The sequence below is a fragment of the Phocoena sinus genome, chromosome 2 (genome assembly GCF_008692025.1).
Source record: "Phocoena sinus isolate mPhoSin1 chromosome 2, mPhoSin1.pri, whole genome shotgun sequence".
NCBI classification, from domain to species: domain Eukaryota; kingdom Metazoa; phylum Chordata; class Mammalia; order Artiodactyla; family Phocoenidae; genus Phocoena; species Phocoena sinus.
Genome location: NC_045764.1, coordinates 128,135,426 through 128,150,313, shown reverse-complemented (window position 1 = coordinate 128,150,313; position 14,888 = coordinate 128,135,426). Strand labels below are relative to the sequence as shown.

The following is a 14,888-nucleotide window of genomic DNA, read 5'->3' as shown; positions in this document are numbered from 1 at the left end:
ACACAAGCATCTGACTTACAACAATGTGCAATTGCAATAAATGAAGAAAGGATGATCTTCAATCAAGGATGCTAATTAACTTGGATATTCATAAAGGGAAAAAAAAATGAACCTTCATCCCTAGCTCTCACCATAAATAAAAATCAATTCCAAATAAAACTTAGATCCAAATGTGGAACAGGAAAAGCGGACAGAGGATACGAACAAGCAACTGACAAAAACCACAATATCAAATGGTTCCACACATAGGAAAAGATCTTCATTCTCATGCAAATAAAAAATGAAAAAATATATTGATAATTTTTTTTTTTTTTTTTTTTTTTTTTTTTTTTGCGATACGCGGGCCTCTCACTGCTGTGGCCTTCCCGTTGCGGAGCACAGGCTCCGGACGCACAGGCCCAGCGGCCATGGCTCACGGGCCCAGCCGCTCCGCGGCATGTGGGATCCTCCCGGACCGGGGCACGAACCCGCGTCCCCTGCATCGGCAGGCGGACTCTCAACCACTGCGCCACCAGGGAAGCCCGATACATTTTTTATATATCAGATTTACAAAGATCAAAGATAATTCCTTTCATTAGTTGGAATGTGAATCTGTATCCTCAGACGCTGCAGAATTTAAATGGATTCAGCACCTTCAGGCAGCATTTTGACAAATAATTATCAAAAATACAAATATACACACTCCTTGACCCAGCAATGCTATTTCAAAGAATTCATCCTGCAGACAGACTCATACACATGCAAAACAACAGAAGCAGTGTTAATGCCCGTCATCAAGGGACTGATTAATAAACTACGGTTCATTCACCTATGAAATACAAGGTAGTTACAAAGAATAAGGAAGCTCATTTGAAATAACTGCCGATATATATTATGAAAATATAATACAAGGTATAAAATAGTATGTATTGTATAGTATAGTATCACTGGGGAAAAAAGTGTGTAGGAGAGTGTGTTTGGCGTATTTGAGGAACAGCAAGGAGTATGGTATGGATGGAGCAGGTTGGGAAGATTATGAAGGGCCGGATCATGCAAAGCAAGATAGGCCCAATCTGAAAGGATTTTGGATATTGAGGGTGAGGGAAAGAGAAAAGGCATCAGTGGATGTTTGTATATGATTATCCTGTCCAACTCTACCTTTATATGGTAGGTGTGGATGAGACACATAACTTTGAACTTTCAGTTTAGATGTTCAAGGTCTTTGAAGAGCTACCAACAGGCTAAATGAAGAGGAAGGAGATTATATATTAAGTGTGATATAAGTATGCTGTAAAACAAAACAAATATCTGAGTTGTGACTTTAAAACAATGAGATAGTTTACAGGAAAAAGTCTCATGACAATGTAAGCCAATTACCATATTAAATATTCCTTTTTGGTAAGGAAACTTTTAAAAATACAGAAATATTTTATTATTAATAGAATGAAAAATGGAATCGAATTAATCTATGGAATATTCATAAATATATAATCATTAGTTTGTATTTCATCTAAAGTTAAGAAAGTTTTTTCCTATCCAAAACCTATTGCTACCATCAATCTCTACATATATTTATGGTAATCAATATTTACACATAAAACTATTTAGATAAGCTAAACACAGACATCTATCAACTGATAAATGGAACAACAAATGTGGTATACCCATACAACGAAATATTATTCAGCAATAAAAAATGCAGAACCGGGCTTCCCTGGTGGCGCGGTGGTTGAGAGTCCACCTGCCGATTCAGGGGACACGGGTTCGTGCCCTGGTCCGGGAAGATCCCACATGCTGCGGAGCGGCTAGGCCCGTGAGCCATGGCCGCTGAGCCTGCGTGTCTGGACCCTGTGCTCCACAATGGGAGAGGCCACAGCAGTGAGAGGCCCGCGTGCCGCAAAAAAAAAAAAAAGAAAAAAAAATGCAGAACCAATACATGTTAAAACATGGATGAACCTTGAAAACGCAATGTTAAATGAAAGAAGCCAGTCACAAAGGACCACATACTGTATGATTCCATTTATATGAAATGTCCACAATAGGCAAATCTATAGAGACAGAAAGTGAATTAGTGGTTGCCTAGGACTGGGGAGTGGAAGGGGATTAGGGGGTGATGGCTAAGAGGTACAAATATTCTTTTGGGGGCTAATGAAATGTTCCAAAATTGTGGTGATGAGTGCACAGCCCTGAATACACTAAAAGCCATTGAATTATACACCTTAAGTGGGTGAATTGTATGGTATATGAATTATATCTCAATAAAGCTGCTAAAAAACTATTTAGAAAAACTTCAGTTTCTGTAAAAAACGTCAAAATTGAAAACACAGACTGAAAATATCTGGAGAGCAGAGATTGTCTTACTCATGTTTCCATTTCTTAAAAACTTGTAACAGAAGCTTACACAGTAGGCACTCAATAAATATTTATATGAATTTAATAGAAAATAACTGAAAAGTATTAGAATATACAGGATAATCAAGAACAAATATTTTGAGCTTGATTCATTATTCGTAACTATATTTTATCTAAGCAGTAAATATTATTCTTGCTCTAAAAGAATCCAAAAGTCCATTGGAATGCATGCCAAATCTCTTTAGCGCCAGATTTCTACCTTCTTAAATATGTTTTGCTTAAACTAAACTTAGTTTCAATTCCTGGAGCACTATGTAAATGTTTAAAAAGCAGGAAACAGGTCAGAAGCAAATCAGATGGGAATTAGCATTTTACTATGGATAATACAAATGTATAGCTTACAAGGAGAGAACTAAAAAATATATATCGTTTCGCCTTTTTAAATACTAAATCTTATATTCAGTAAAGGGATTTTAGGGACTTTTCCATTCTATGTGGTGTTTTAAATCACTGGAAGCTGGCCACTCGGTTCCCGAATTAAGATAATGTTGAAAGGAAATCTTCAAAAACTTATAGATGGGGAATAATCATTTTAATATACTGGAAATGCTGTGGGTGTATATTTCTAATTTTAATTGTAAACTCTGTAAAAATAAAATCTATACTTCATGTCTCCAGCAAAAATTAAACCTCACAAGGTGACTAACTCTGAGTATGTTGAAGCCTTTATAGAGAAAAAGACATAGCACCTAGGAAACCGTCTCTTGGCAACTGAAATATTATTTCTCCTTAAACTATTATGTCTCTTTCTAACAGAATTTGAAGAATGACAGAGAAAACATTGAATGAGCACCTTAGAATGACTTCCAAAAACACATCAAAAGGGAGTGTATACAGAAAGGGACAAATAGAGTTGAGGAAACAAAAACAAAAGATTAACTCATAAAATGAATTTTAAGAATGTTTCAACAAGAGTAGAAATAGAAGTTACAATGAGATGATTACACATAGCAGACCACAAAACACTACCATGCAGACTCTCAGATTGTTCTGCTGTTAACAACACCCTTGAGGAAGAGGGTTAGGGGCTTCCCTGGTGGCTCAGTGGTTGAGAGTCCGCCTGCTGATGCAGGGGACACGGGTTCGTGCCCCGGTCCGGGAAGATCCCACATGCCGCGGAGCGGCTGCGCCCGTGAGCCGTGGCCGCTGAGCCTGCGCGTCCGGAGCCTGTGCTCCGCAACGGGAGAGGCCACAACAGTGAGAGGCCACAACAGTGAGAGGCCCGTGTACCGCAAAAAAAAAAAAAAACAAAAAAAAAACCTGGAGGAGGAAGAGGGTTAAAAGGAATAATGCAGGTCCTGCAACTTCAGAGCCTTGGAAGAAACAAGTAAATCATTTGGCAGGCTCTTTATTTATACTGAATCCAAAAGCATTCCATAAATGGTTAAATGATGCCTCTAGAAGAACAATGTCATCATGATTAGGGCACTGTGTGTATATATATATAAAATATACATACACATATATTTCATATGTTCATGTATATACATGAAAAGACTTCAATAGAAAGATAAGTAACTGATAAAAAGAAGAAATACTAATGGTTAATAGACATGGGGAAAAGTTAGGTCTTCTCAGTAATTAAAGAAATAATGCTAATTAAAAGGAGATAAACTTTTTAGCTTTTATAACTTGCAAAGGTTAAAAAATATATACACTCAGAGTTGGAAACATTAAAAAACACTAAAAAAATATACATACCCTTTAATGAAACAATTCAATTTCTAGGAATTTATCCTAAGGAAACTATCAGGATTGTGCACATGTATTTATCTACATAAAGGTTCATTACAGCATTATTTATATAACAAAAAATTGGAAACAATCTAAATCCCTAACTCTAGGGTACTGTAAATAAATTATGTCACAGCTATACTATGCAAAATATGGAGCCATTTGAAAGCATGTTATACAAAAATACCTAATCATGAGAAAATATGTTCACATATTTTAAGAAAAAAAAAGCACATGGGAAGTGTAGTCCCCATTAAGGAAAACAAATCCTCATGCAGTCATAGTATTTGGTTTCTAAGGAACTGTCTCATCCTTTAATCATCTCTGAGTCAGCTATTTTGAAAATGGGTGGCTACTCTTTCTGCTGAATATTGTCTGTGTCATGCTCAGGTCTATCTCCACCATTCTCAGCTCTTCTTTTTTTTTTTTTATTTAGCCACTGTCTCTCTTTTTTTTAATTATTATTTTATCTTTATTTATTTATTTTGGCTGCATTGGGTCTTTGTTGCTGTGTGCGGGCTTTCTCTGGTTGCTGGGGGTGGGGCTACTCTTCGTTTTCTTGTGCAGGCTTCTCATTTCAGTGGCTTCTCTTGTTGCGGAGCACAGGCCCTAGAGCGCGCAGGCTTCAGTAGTTGCTGCGCGTGGGCTCAGTAGTTGTGGCTCGAGGGCTCTAGAGTGCAGGCTCAGTAGCTGTGGTACATGGGCTTAGTTGCTCCGCGGCATGTGGCATCTTCCTGGACCAGGGGTCAAACCTGTGTCCCCTGCATTGGCAGGCGGATTTGTAACCACTGTGCCACCAGGGAAGTCCCTCTAAGCTCTTCTTTACATCGCAGAGACTGGAAGTGTGGAAACTACAGTACTACAATTCTTACAATCCCTTCTTAGCAGGGTTCTCGTTTAGATTTTGCCCATGAAAGGCATTCATGACACTTGGAGGCAAGAGTGAAGATGAAACCTTTACTGCCTTCTAACAGAGTGGACAGATATGTGACCAGATATGTGAACACCTATGAGGCTTGCAGCACATGCCAAAAGGAACAGAACTGCAACAATTCACAGACAGTAGCCAACATTTTGAAGGTACTTTCAAGAAGTATGTGCCTGGACCTTTGGAGTGGGAAGAGAGTGTAAGAATATGTGGCCTCATGTGAATGCTTACCAAGGGGCATTTACTGTAGAGGAAGCTCTCAAAAATCAGATGGACAAGGTGACTGACTCATTTTGTGAACGTCAGTCAGCCTCCTACTCCAGCCACTCCTGCTCAGTAGGCCCACAGACTAAATAAAACAGCAAATGACATATGAAGCATCTATATTAGTATCAGAAAAAATAGACTTTGGGGCAAAAAGCAATACTCAGGAGAAAGAGGTTCACTACATAAAAATAAAAGGCTCAGTTCATCAGGAAGATGTAACAAGTCCACATTTGTGTGCACCTAACAACTTAGCTCAACGTCCATAAACAAAGCTTAAGGGAATGTTAAGGGAAAATTGGCAAACCCACTGTCATGTTTTAAAACATCTCGCAGAATTTTAAAGTATCTATCAGATATCAGTATCTGGTAGATCAAGCAGTCCAGAAATCAGTTAGAGTTTGAAAGATATGAACAATACATTTAATAAGCTTGAGCTAACAAACATATATAGCACACTGCATCAAAACTTAGTAAACAAAAAGTGCTTTTCAAACCTACATGGAATATGTGTAAAAAATTAAACACGTAGTAGGACATAAAACAAGTTTCAACAAAGTTCACACCAGGTATTCTATAAACCTGAACTGCCTAATATTACAGCCACTAGCCACATGTGGCTGTTCAAATTAATTAAAATTAAATAAAATTAAGTGTTTGGTCCTCATTCTCACTGGCCATACTTCAAATGCCCAAAAGACACATGGCTAGAGACTAACATATTGAACAGTATAGATACAGAACATTTCTATCAGCATAGAAAATGGTGCTACTGTACAACATATTCTCTGACTAGAATAAAATTAAGTATGAAATCAATATCAACAAAAATATAATTTAGAAATCCATACTTTCTGTATATTCACAGGTAAAGAAAGAAATCATTGTGGACATTTAAAATACTTCAAACTGATTGAGATTGAATCTACTGCATATCAACACATATAGGATACAGCAAAATTGATATTTAGAGAAAACCTATAGCCCTAAATGCATATATTAGAAAAAGAAGGCAAGCTCAAAATAAATGAGCTCAGTGTCCAACTTTTTTTTAAGTTAAAAAGAGAATATAGAATGAAACCAAAGAAAGTACAAGAAGGAAATGATAGAGATAAACAGAAATTAGGTAAATATAAAAGAGAAAAAGGAGAGATCAATGATAAAAGATGTAATTAGGAAGATACAGATAAAATTCAGCAGAGAAAATAATAGAAAATTAAGAACAATCTCATGCCAAGTTGACAAAATGGACAAATTCCAAGAAAAATATAAATTATTAAATCTGACTCAAGTAGAAATAGAAAGCTTTAATTGTTTATAACCAATACAGAAGTTGAATCAATAGTTCAAAATCTTACTAAAAGAAGACAGGAGGTCCAGATGGTTTAATAGACTAGTTTTCCCACATTGGATCATTCTAATCTCATATAAACACTTCTAGAGAATCAAAAAGAAAAGAAAAAAAATTTCCCCCCACTCATTTTATAAAGTTAATATAACCTTGATACCAAAGTCAGAAAAGGAAAGTATAAAAAAAGAAAATTAGTTGTAAACATGCTTGGAAATATCTTTAAAAGATTAGCAAATCCAGCAATGTATTTAAAAAGGTAATACAGTATGTCTAGCCTCGGTTTATTCCAGGAATGCAAGATCACTTCAACAAAGAAGATCTTATAATTAAACATATTAAAAAATTAAAGAATAAAAGCCATATGCTTATTTCAATAATTACAGAAAAAGCAGTTATTATAATTCAATATGCAGTGATGATTTAAAAAAATATATTACTTAGGAATAAAGGAGAACATTCTTAACCTGATTAAGACAGGAAAAAGACATAAAAGACAAAGATTAAAAGGAATGAACAAAGCAATAACTACTGCAGATGATAGGTTTCTTTATGTAGAAAACCCTAAAAAATCAACAGGCAATTTAGCTGAATTAATAAGACAGTTTAATAAGGTTCCTAGATATAAGATAAATATGTAAAAGCTGACTGCATTTTATATACTATTAATAGCCATATATATAAATATATATATATATATATATATACAGTTGATACTTGAACAACACAGGTTTGAATTGCACAGGTCCACTTACACGTGGATTTTTTTCAATAAATACACAGTTGGCCCTCCATACTGGCAGGTTCTGCATCAGTGGATTCAACCAACTGTGAATCATACACTATGTTTACAGTTCGTGGTTGGCTGACTCTGCCTAAGCAGAACCCACAAATACGAAGGGCAGACTATAGGACTTGAGCATCTGTCAGTTTTGGCATCTGCAGAAGGTCCTGGAATGAATCCCCCACAGATATTGAGGGGTGGTTGTAATAGGGGAAAATATCATAACAACAGAAAATGTAAGGAACATAAGAGCAAAACTAACAAATGATAAGCAGGCCATTCAAGGAGAGTTTTTAAACTACTGCAAGACATCAAGAAACAAAAGCTAAATAAATGAAGGAATGTGCCATGTACATGGATAGGAATATTTAATATAGTAAAAATCTTGATTCTATCAAACTAATCTACAAATTGGATGCAATTTTAATTTAAAAAATCTCAGTTGGGCTTTCCAAAGAACTTGAAAGCCAAAAGCCAAGAATAAAGAACAAAAAAAGCTATAAGGCATATAGAAAATAAATAGCAAAATGACAGAAGTAAATCCCTCCTTATCAGTAAGTTACATTAATGTAAATGGGTTAAGCTCTCCAATCAAAAGACAGAGACTGGTATAATGAATAAAAAAAATATGATCCAGCTACATGCTATCTACAAGAGATTCACTTTGGATCCAAAGACACAAATAGGTTGAAAGTGAAAGGATGGAAAAAGATATTCCAATTCTAATGGTAAATGCGGACAAAATATACTTTAACTCAAAAAGTCGAAACAAAGAGGGACATTAAATATTAATAAAGGTTCAATGCATCAAGAAGATATAACAATTATAAACATTTATACATTTAATAACAGGCCATCAAAATATGTGAAGTGTTAAGTTGGAGACTTCAATACCCCACACTCATAATGGATAGAACAATCAAACAGAAGATAGGCAAGGAAACAGAGAATCTGAACAACACGGTAAATCAACTAGGTCTAACAGACTTATATAGAACATTCTACCAAACAACAGAATACACATTTTTCTCAAGTATATATACGACATTCTCTAGGATAGATCATATGCTAGACCACAAGATCATATGCTAACCACAAATTAAGTCTCAGTGGATTTTTAAAAGACAGATATCATATAAAAAATATCTTCTCTAACCCACAGTGGAATGAAGTTAGAGATGAGTAACAGAAGTAAAACTGGAAAATTCACAAATCTGTGGAAATTAAGCAGCACACTCATAAACATCCAATGAATCAAAGAAGAAATAAACAAGAGAAATTAGGAAATGAAATGCAAATAAAAACTACAATGAGATACCACCTCACACCTATCAGGATGGCTACTATTCAAGAAAACAGAAAAGAACAAGTGCTGGTGAGGATGTAGAGGAATTACAACCTTTGTGCACTATTAATGGGAAAGTAAAATGGTACAGCCACTGTGGAATACAGTATGACAGCTCCTCAAAAAATTAAAACTATAACTACTATATGATTCAGCAGTTCTACTTCTAGGTATATACCCAAAGAATTGAAAGCAGGTCTCAAAGAGATGTATTTGAACACCCATGTTCATAAGAGCGCTATTTACAGATGCCAAAATGTGGAAGCAACATAAGTGTTTATTGACGGATGGATAAGCAAAATGTGGTATATACAGTCAATGAAATGTTACTCAGTTTTAAAAAGGAAGAAAATTCTGACATATGCTACAACATGGATGAAACTTAAGGATTCTATGCTAAGTGAAATAAGCCAGTCATAAAAAGACAAATACTTGATTCCACTTATATGAGATACTTAGAGCAGTCAATATCACAGAGGCGGAAAGCAGAATGATGGCTGCCAGGGGCTGGCGGAGGAGGGAATAGGGAGCTAGTGTTTAATGGGTACAGATGCTTTGCAAGATGAAAAGAATTCTGGAGATGGACGGCAGTGGTGGTTGTACAACAACATGATGTACTTAGCACTACTGAGCTGCACACCTAAAAATGGTTAAGATGGTAAATTTTATGTGTATTTTACCACAATTTTAAAAAAATGAAAAAAAAGAGACATGCAAAATTTTAAAACCAAATATTATAGGAGAAAATTTTATAACTTTGAGGTAGAGGAAGATTTCTTAAAATACAAAGAGCACAAACCATAAAGGAAGATATTAAATTAACTATTTTTAAATATAAAATTTCTGTTTACTAAAATATACCATCAAGAGAGCAAAGTCACATCACAAAGTAGCAAAGAACAAATAACCTGACAAAAGATCAGCAAAGGGCAAATAGGCAGAGTAGGAAATAGTAATGGTTAATAAATGTATGAAAATATACTCACACCTCATTGGTAATCAGTAAAACACAGATTTAAACCATAGTGAGATATCATTTCACATCTATTATAATACCAAGTGTGGGTATTATAAGTAAACAAAATACTTTGTGGAAAAATGTATACGCTAGATTCCATTTATTTTAGGGTCTTAAAAATGTAAAACTAAATAATATATAATTTAGTGATATATGTTACATATATACACACATACATATATATAATATATATATATAAAATGATCAGGAAATGAGAAACACCAAATTTATGAAAGTATTTATAATGAGATGTTGCCATAAAGGAGGGGCACACAAGCAGTGTCAAAATATTGATAAAGTTCTATTTTTTCAGCTGGGGAGCGGGGATACAGGTGCTCATTATTATACTTTTTAAAATTGAACATGTTTTATTTTTTTGTATATATAGACATTTTTATAGAATAATTTTTATGTAAAAGAGCCTCCAACTTTAAAAACATGCAACTATTTTTTATGACTAAAGTTTCTCACAGTAAATCATTTTCCCAATGATCACAGGTTACACTTACAGTCTAGTCACTGGTTTCTAAAGATAATAAAGGTTACAGAGTTTGAAATGGAGGAAAGATATAACCCAAGAGCCATCAAGACAAGGTAAACAGATATAAAGTATAAAATATATATATATGAAAAATATATATGAAAAAATATGTAGGGAAGGCAAATTAAATTAGAATAATGTGGAGGGAAGAGTCTGTAGGGGAAGTACATGTATGACCCAATAGAAATTTTATTTTGTTTCAAGAGGAACAGATATATAGAAAATGAGGCAAGTACAAAGGGACAAAGGGTCTCATTCCAAGGAAAACAGAATACAGTCAACTGGAAAAGAAAGATCAGGGGATTATTATAATCAAGATTGTTTTTAACCTTTCCTCAAAAAAAAAAACAGAAACCTAAAAATTAATTTTCAGCAAATGCCTTTTCAACAAATAGACGTTTCCTACACTTACTGTGAAGCTAAGAGTTTTTTTTAAAGGGGCAGGAAAAGCTGACACTTTAGTGCAAATATTCTTCTTCTAAAGCAATATTGCACCAACAGTTTCTTTTACATTGCTGAAAACTCAAATTACCAGGTGGCATCCCAAGTTTTTAAGCAACTGTGATTAACAAAAACAAATAAAAACGGGTACACTTCTGTTTTGTTTCTGGGAGTACTTAAACTCTAAGCCCAACATTGAAAGACTGCTTTCTGGGCTACTGTTTCTGATATTCATCTGTCTCCTTTGTCTTCCATACTAGCATATTCTTTGCCTTCTTTTCTAGTCCAAAGCGATCAAGTTTATAGAGCATTGATTTCTCATACCAGCTTAAGCCTAGACAGGCTTGTTGTGGCACCTATTGGATTCTATTTTAATTCCTTGTCCTTCTCACATGGACCCGGTAAACAAACAACCCTAAATTTAAATCCTAGGTCTATAACATAAATTATCAAACCTCTGGGAAGTTATACTCTCTGTGTGTCAGATTCCTTATATATTAAAATAAGGATAATAATGCCTACCTTCTAAGAATTGACTTTTTTTTTTTTTTTTGCGGTACGCGGGCCTCTCACTGCTGTGGCCTCTCCCGTTGCGGAGCACAGGCTCCAGACGCGCAGGCTCAGCGGCCATGGCTCACAGGCCTAGCCACTCCGCAGCATGTGGGATCTTCCTGGACCGGGGCACGAACCCGTGTCCCCTGCATCAGCAGGCGGACTCTCAACCACTGCGCCACCAGGGAAGCCCAAGAATTGACTTTTAAATGCTTAAATTTATTCAAACTTCTAGTTCAGTGTAGATCCAGGTACAGGTGGTGGGATTCTCAGCTTTGGAAGCACAGATTTGCTTCCCAGTTGTATGTATAGGTATGATCCTCAAACACCACCCAACTCTGGGTGTCAGCAGAGATGCTTTTCTGTTTTCTAGCTTCCATGGCCCCTGTAGGACCTAACAGCTCTCTGACCACTCAGATAAAAATAATACCTGTTATTGGTCCTATAGGGCCCTTATCTGAACTTTAGGTCCCCCTTACAAATTTTGCAAGTATCTCTCTTGCACTTTTCTTGGAAATCCTGTATTTTCCAATTCTGGATAGTTTAGCTTTCCCCTCTGCCCTTTGATTTCTAACTCATCTGAAAAATATGTATTTAGCTAGATGATAAGGTCAGTTTACTGTCTTCCTTTCTAAGCTATCACCTGAGTTTTTTTCTCATCAGAGAACTCTGCCTTCTATGAGGGCCTGTTTTCTCTATTAACCTCACACCATGCCCCATTAAACATAAAAACATTCCATAGCATTATGTTATAGAAAATAAATTAGAAGACAACTCTAGGTTCTAATCTCAGTCCTTTAACTTACTAAATACTATGTGACTTTCACCAAGTTATTTAACCTACCTGAGACTCAGTTTTTTCATCTGTAAACAGGGAATATGTCTTGACAACTTAGGAGGCTAAAGATCAAATGCAATAATGCAGATGAATGTGTCTTGAAAACTATAGTTCTAAACAATGCAGAAAGTATTATCCATTCAACAAAATACTGGTGATGGCAAAAGAATCAAGTCAAACTGCCAGAGTTGGAGTCCTAGCTCTATTATTTACCTTTTAATATGTAAAATGAGAATTATAATACCTACTTCATATGATATTAGCTTAGTGATGTTAGTTATTATTAAATGCCTATTACACGTTAGGCATTGTACTAGATGCTGGTAATAAAATGGAATCAAGACAGACATGGCTAACATCTTTGCCAAAAACTTCTACTATGTCCTACTCCATATGCTACATTTTCTAAGTCATTTATGTCATATACACTTTACAGCAAAGAAAAATCTGAGTAGTAAAGCATTTCCATAGAACATCAAGATAAGACCCCACAATTCCACTATTTCTTTTCTGTGAAATTTCCAGTGAACACATAGTAACTGTGGTATTTCTTTTCTTAATTCATCACTTGACTCAAAACTCTTTTCATGACTTCTGGGTAAACTGCCTAGAATACGTTTCTATCAAATGTAAATAAGACAGTGTTTCTGAAGGTAACATCCAAAGATGATCTGCTTCTCAATCACCTAAAATGCTAATAAAAGGCAGATTCCTAGACCTTATTTCAGATGTACTGAGGCAAAAGCTCTGGCTGGAAGATGTGGGAATCTGCATTTCTAATAAGTTCCCAGTGTGATTTTTATGCAAATCCCATTTGAGAACCACATTCTCAAGAAAGAAAAAACCTCCACTACATAAGAAATTTGTAACCAAAGGCAATACTGAAAAATAATGATCCAAAGCTTCGTGAAGGAGAAAAATTTTAATCATCAGAATAAATTTTCACATGCCTGTCTCTTAACAGGGTTGAGTCAACAGTGCACAGAGATTAAGACCAAAATTGACTTGAACATACACACCTTAACTGTGACTATTCAAGAAACTCCTACTCTGGAGGCCAAGGGAAAGGACGGAAAGGGGACACTGAAAAAGTTTACCCATATTTCAGAAGAAGCAAACAAAATGGTGTTATTGCAATAGTCACGCCTACTAAAATTGAGATTTGGTGATATCAGAAAATGGAACCGATTTCTCTTGAACTCGAACAACTAAAGACAGACCTCCCTGCTCCAACTCCCCGCATCTACCATAAACGTTGGATAATCTCTCAAATGTAGACTTTGCCTACTTGGGAGTTAAGCTGGTCCTGTGACCAATCAGAGGCAAGGAAAAATATGATCTTTTGATAAAAGATAATCAATTTTCATAAAAGATAACCAAAATAACTAATTAAAATTTATACCTCTCAATCTGATGGACAGTTATAGAAGAGATCTCACTGAGACACGGAAGAGAGTCAATCAAGGAGCCCTGAACTCCTAGTGCCTGTAAACTTTCCAAATAACAATTCAAAGCTAATGAACAAACTACTTCTCTGCCCACTAAGCCACACTGGTCTGAGATCTGCTCTGGTGCAGATAATAAAATGCCCTAAGATGGCAGTGGGTTCACTGTGGCTGGAAGAAGTCGGGAGCCCAAAGAGGAAAAAGACGCCCAACCTGCCCACACTAACCGTCCGTCCGCCCGCACCGAGTCTGGAGCAGCAGAGCGGGCGGGGCTGCGATTTCTCCTGCATCACTGCGCCCTCTCTTCTCCGCCTGCGTGAGCACCGCCCTCCCACTCGCGGCGTGAACCCACTGGGCCTAGCCTCTCCTTCCCCCTCCCCTCGGCCTGATGCTGAATCATGAGCCCTGCATCTCCAAAAGGTAAAATCTGAGAACAATGCCACCCTTAGGGCTGGCCTGAATGGGGTGCCAGGTCGGGGTGGGGCGGAAGGCTGGAAACCACAACTTTGCTCCCCTTCTTCCCAAATTCCCCACCCAACCCCCAGATGAAAATGAGTACCGCAGCCTTAGGGGATTCCCAAGCGGCACCCCTTCTCAGGCGTCGCTCGGGTTGGCAAAGGTCAGACCTGGGCCCGGCGCGCTCCGCCTCATTGTTCCAACGCTGCCTACCAGCCTGCCCGCCAGCCAGGAGTCCGAGCCCTGCAAGGCCGGGGAGCCCGCAGCTCGTGGGGAAGGGGTGGGCGATCTCCGCCCCTCTCCTGTAACCACCGCCCCCTGCCCACCACCCTCGCCCTTCCTGCCCACCTCCTTTCGCTAAAGCGGAACCGGCGAATCCCCCGGAGGCGACCGGGTGGGTGCTGTCCAAATGCTGGGAGGAGGAGGACTGGGGTGGGGTGGGGTGGGGTGGGGTGGGGAGGGTGGGGAGAAGCGGGAGTCTCCGGCCTGCGCTTGGCTGCAGCCTTCGCCCCTTCGCCCCACAGCCAGATGCCGGTTCCACGGGTCCCGCTCGGCCACCATTCCTCCCGCCCGACAGGGAGCCGCTCGGCGGTGGCCATCTCCCAGCCCTGGATGCTGGCGCCGAGCAGCCCTTGGCCCTCCTCGTCTCCAGTAGCAGAAGGCGGAGGGCCCGTCCCCGTGCAGGCTGCAGAAGTCACCATACGCTACTCACCCCAACTGTTTCTGTCCCTGCGGTTCTTGGCCATGGTGGTCTGGGGACTGGTGGCGGTGGGGCGCTGTCACGGCGCTCGCTCTTCTCCCGG

The 14,888-nt window shown here is 37.8% G+C and overlaps 1 protein-coding gene across 1 annotated transcript in view; it reads right to left on the bottom strand.

Moving 5' to 3' along the window:
• ATL1 (atlastin GTPase 1) overlaps positions 1-13,903 on the bottom strand; it is a 76,448-nt gene extending 62,545 nt beyond the window's left edge. Inside the window, 1 exon segment of the mRNA XM_032621214.1 lies at positions 13,857-13,903. The gene's annotated coding sequence lies outside the window, so the exon portion shown is untranslated.
• Positions 13,904-14,888: the final 985 nt, after the last annotated feature.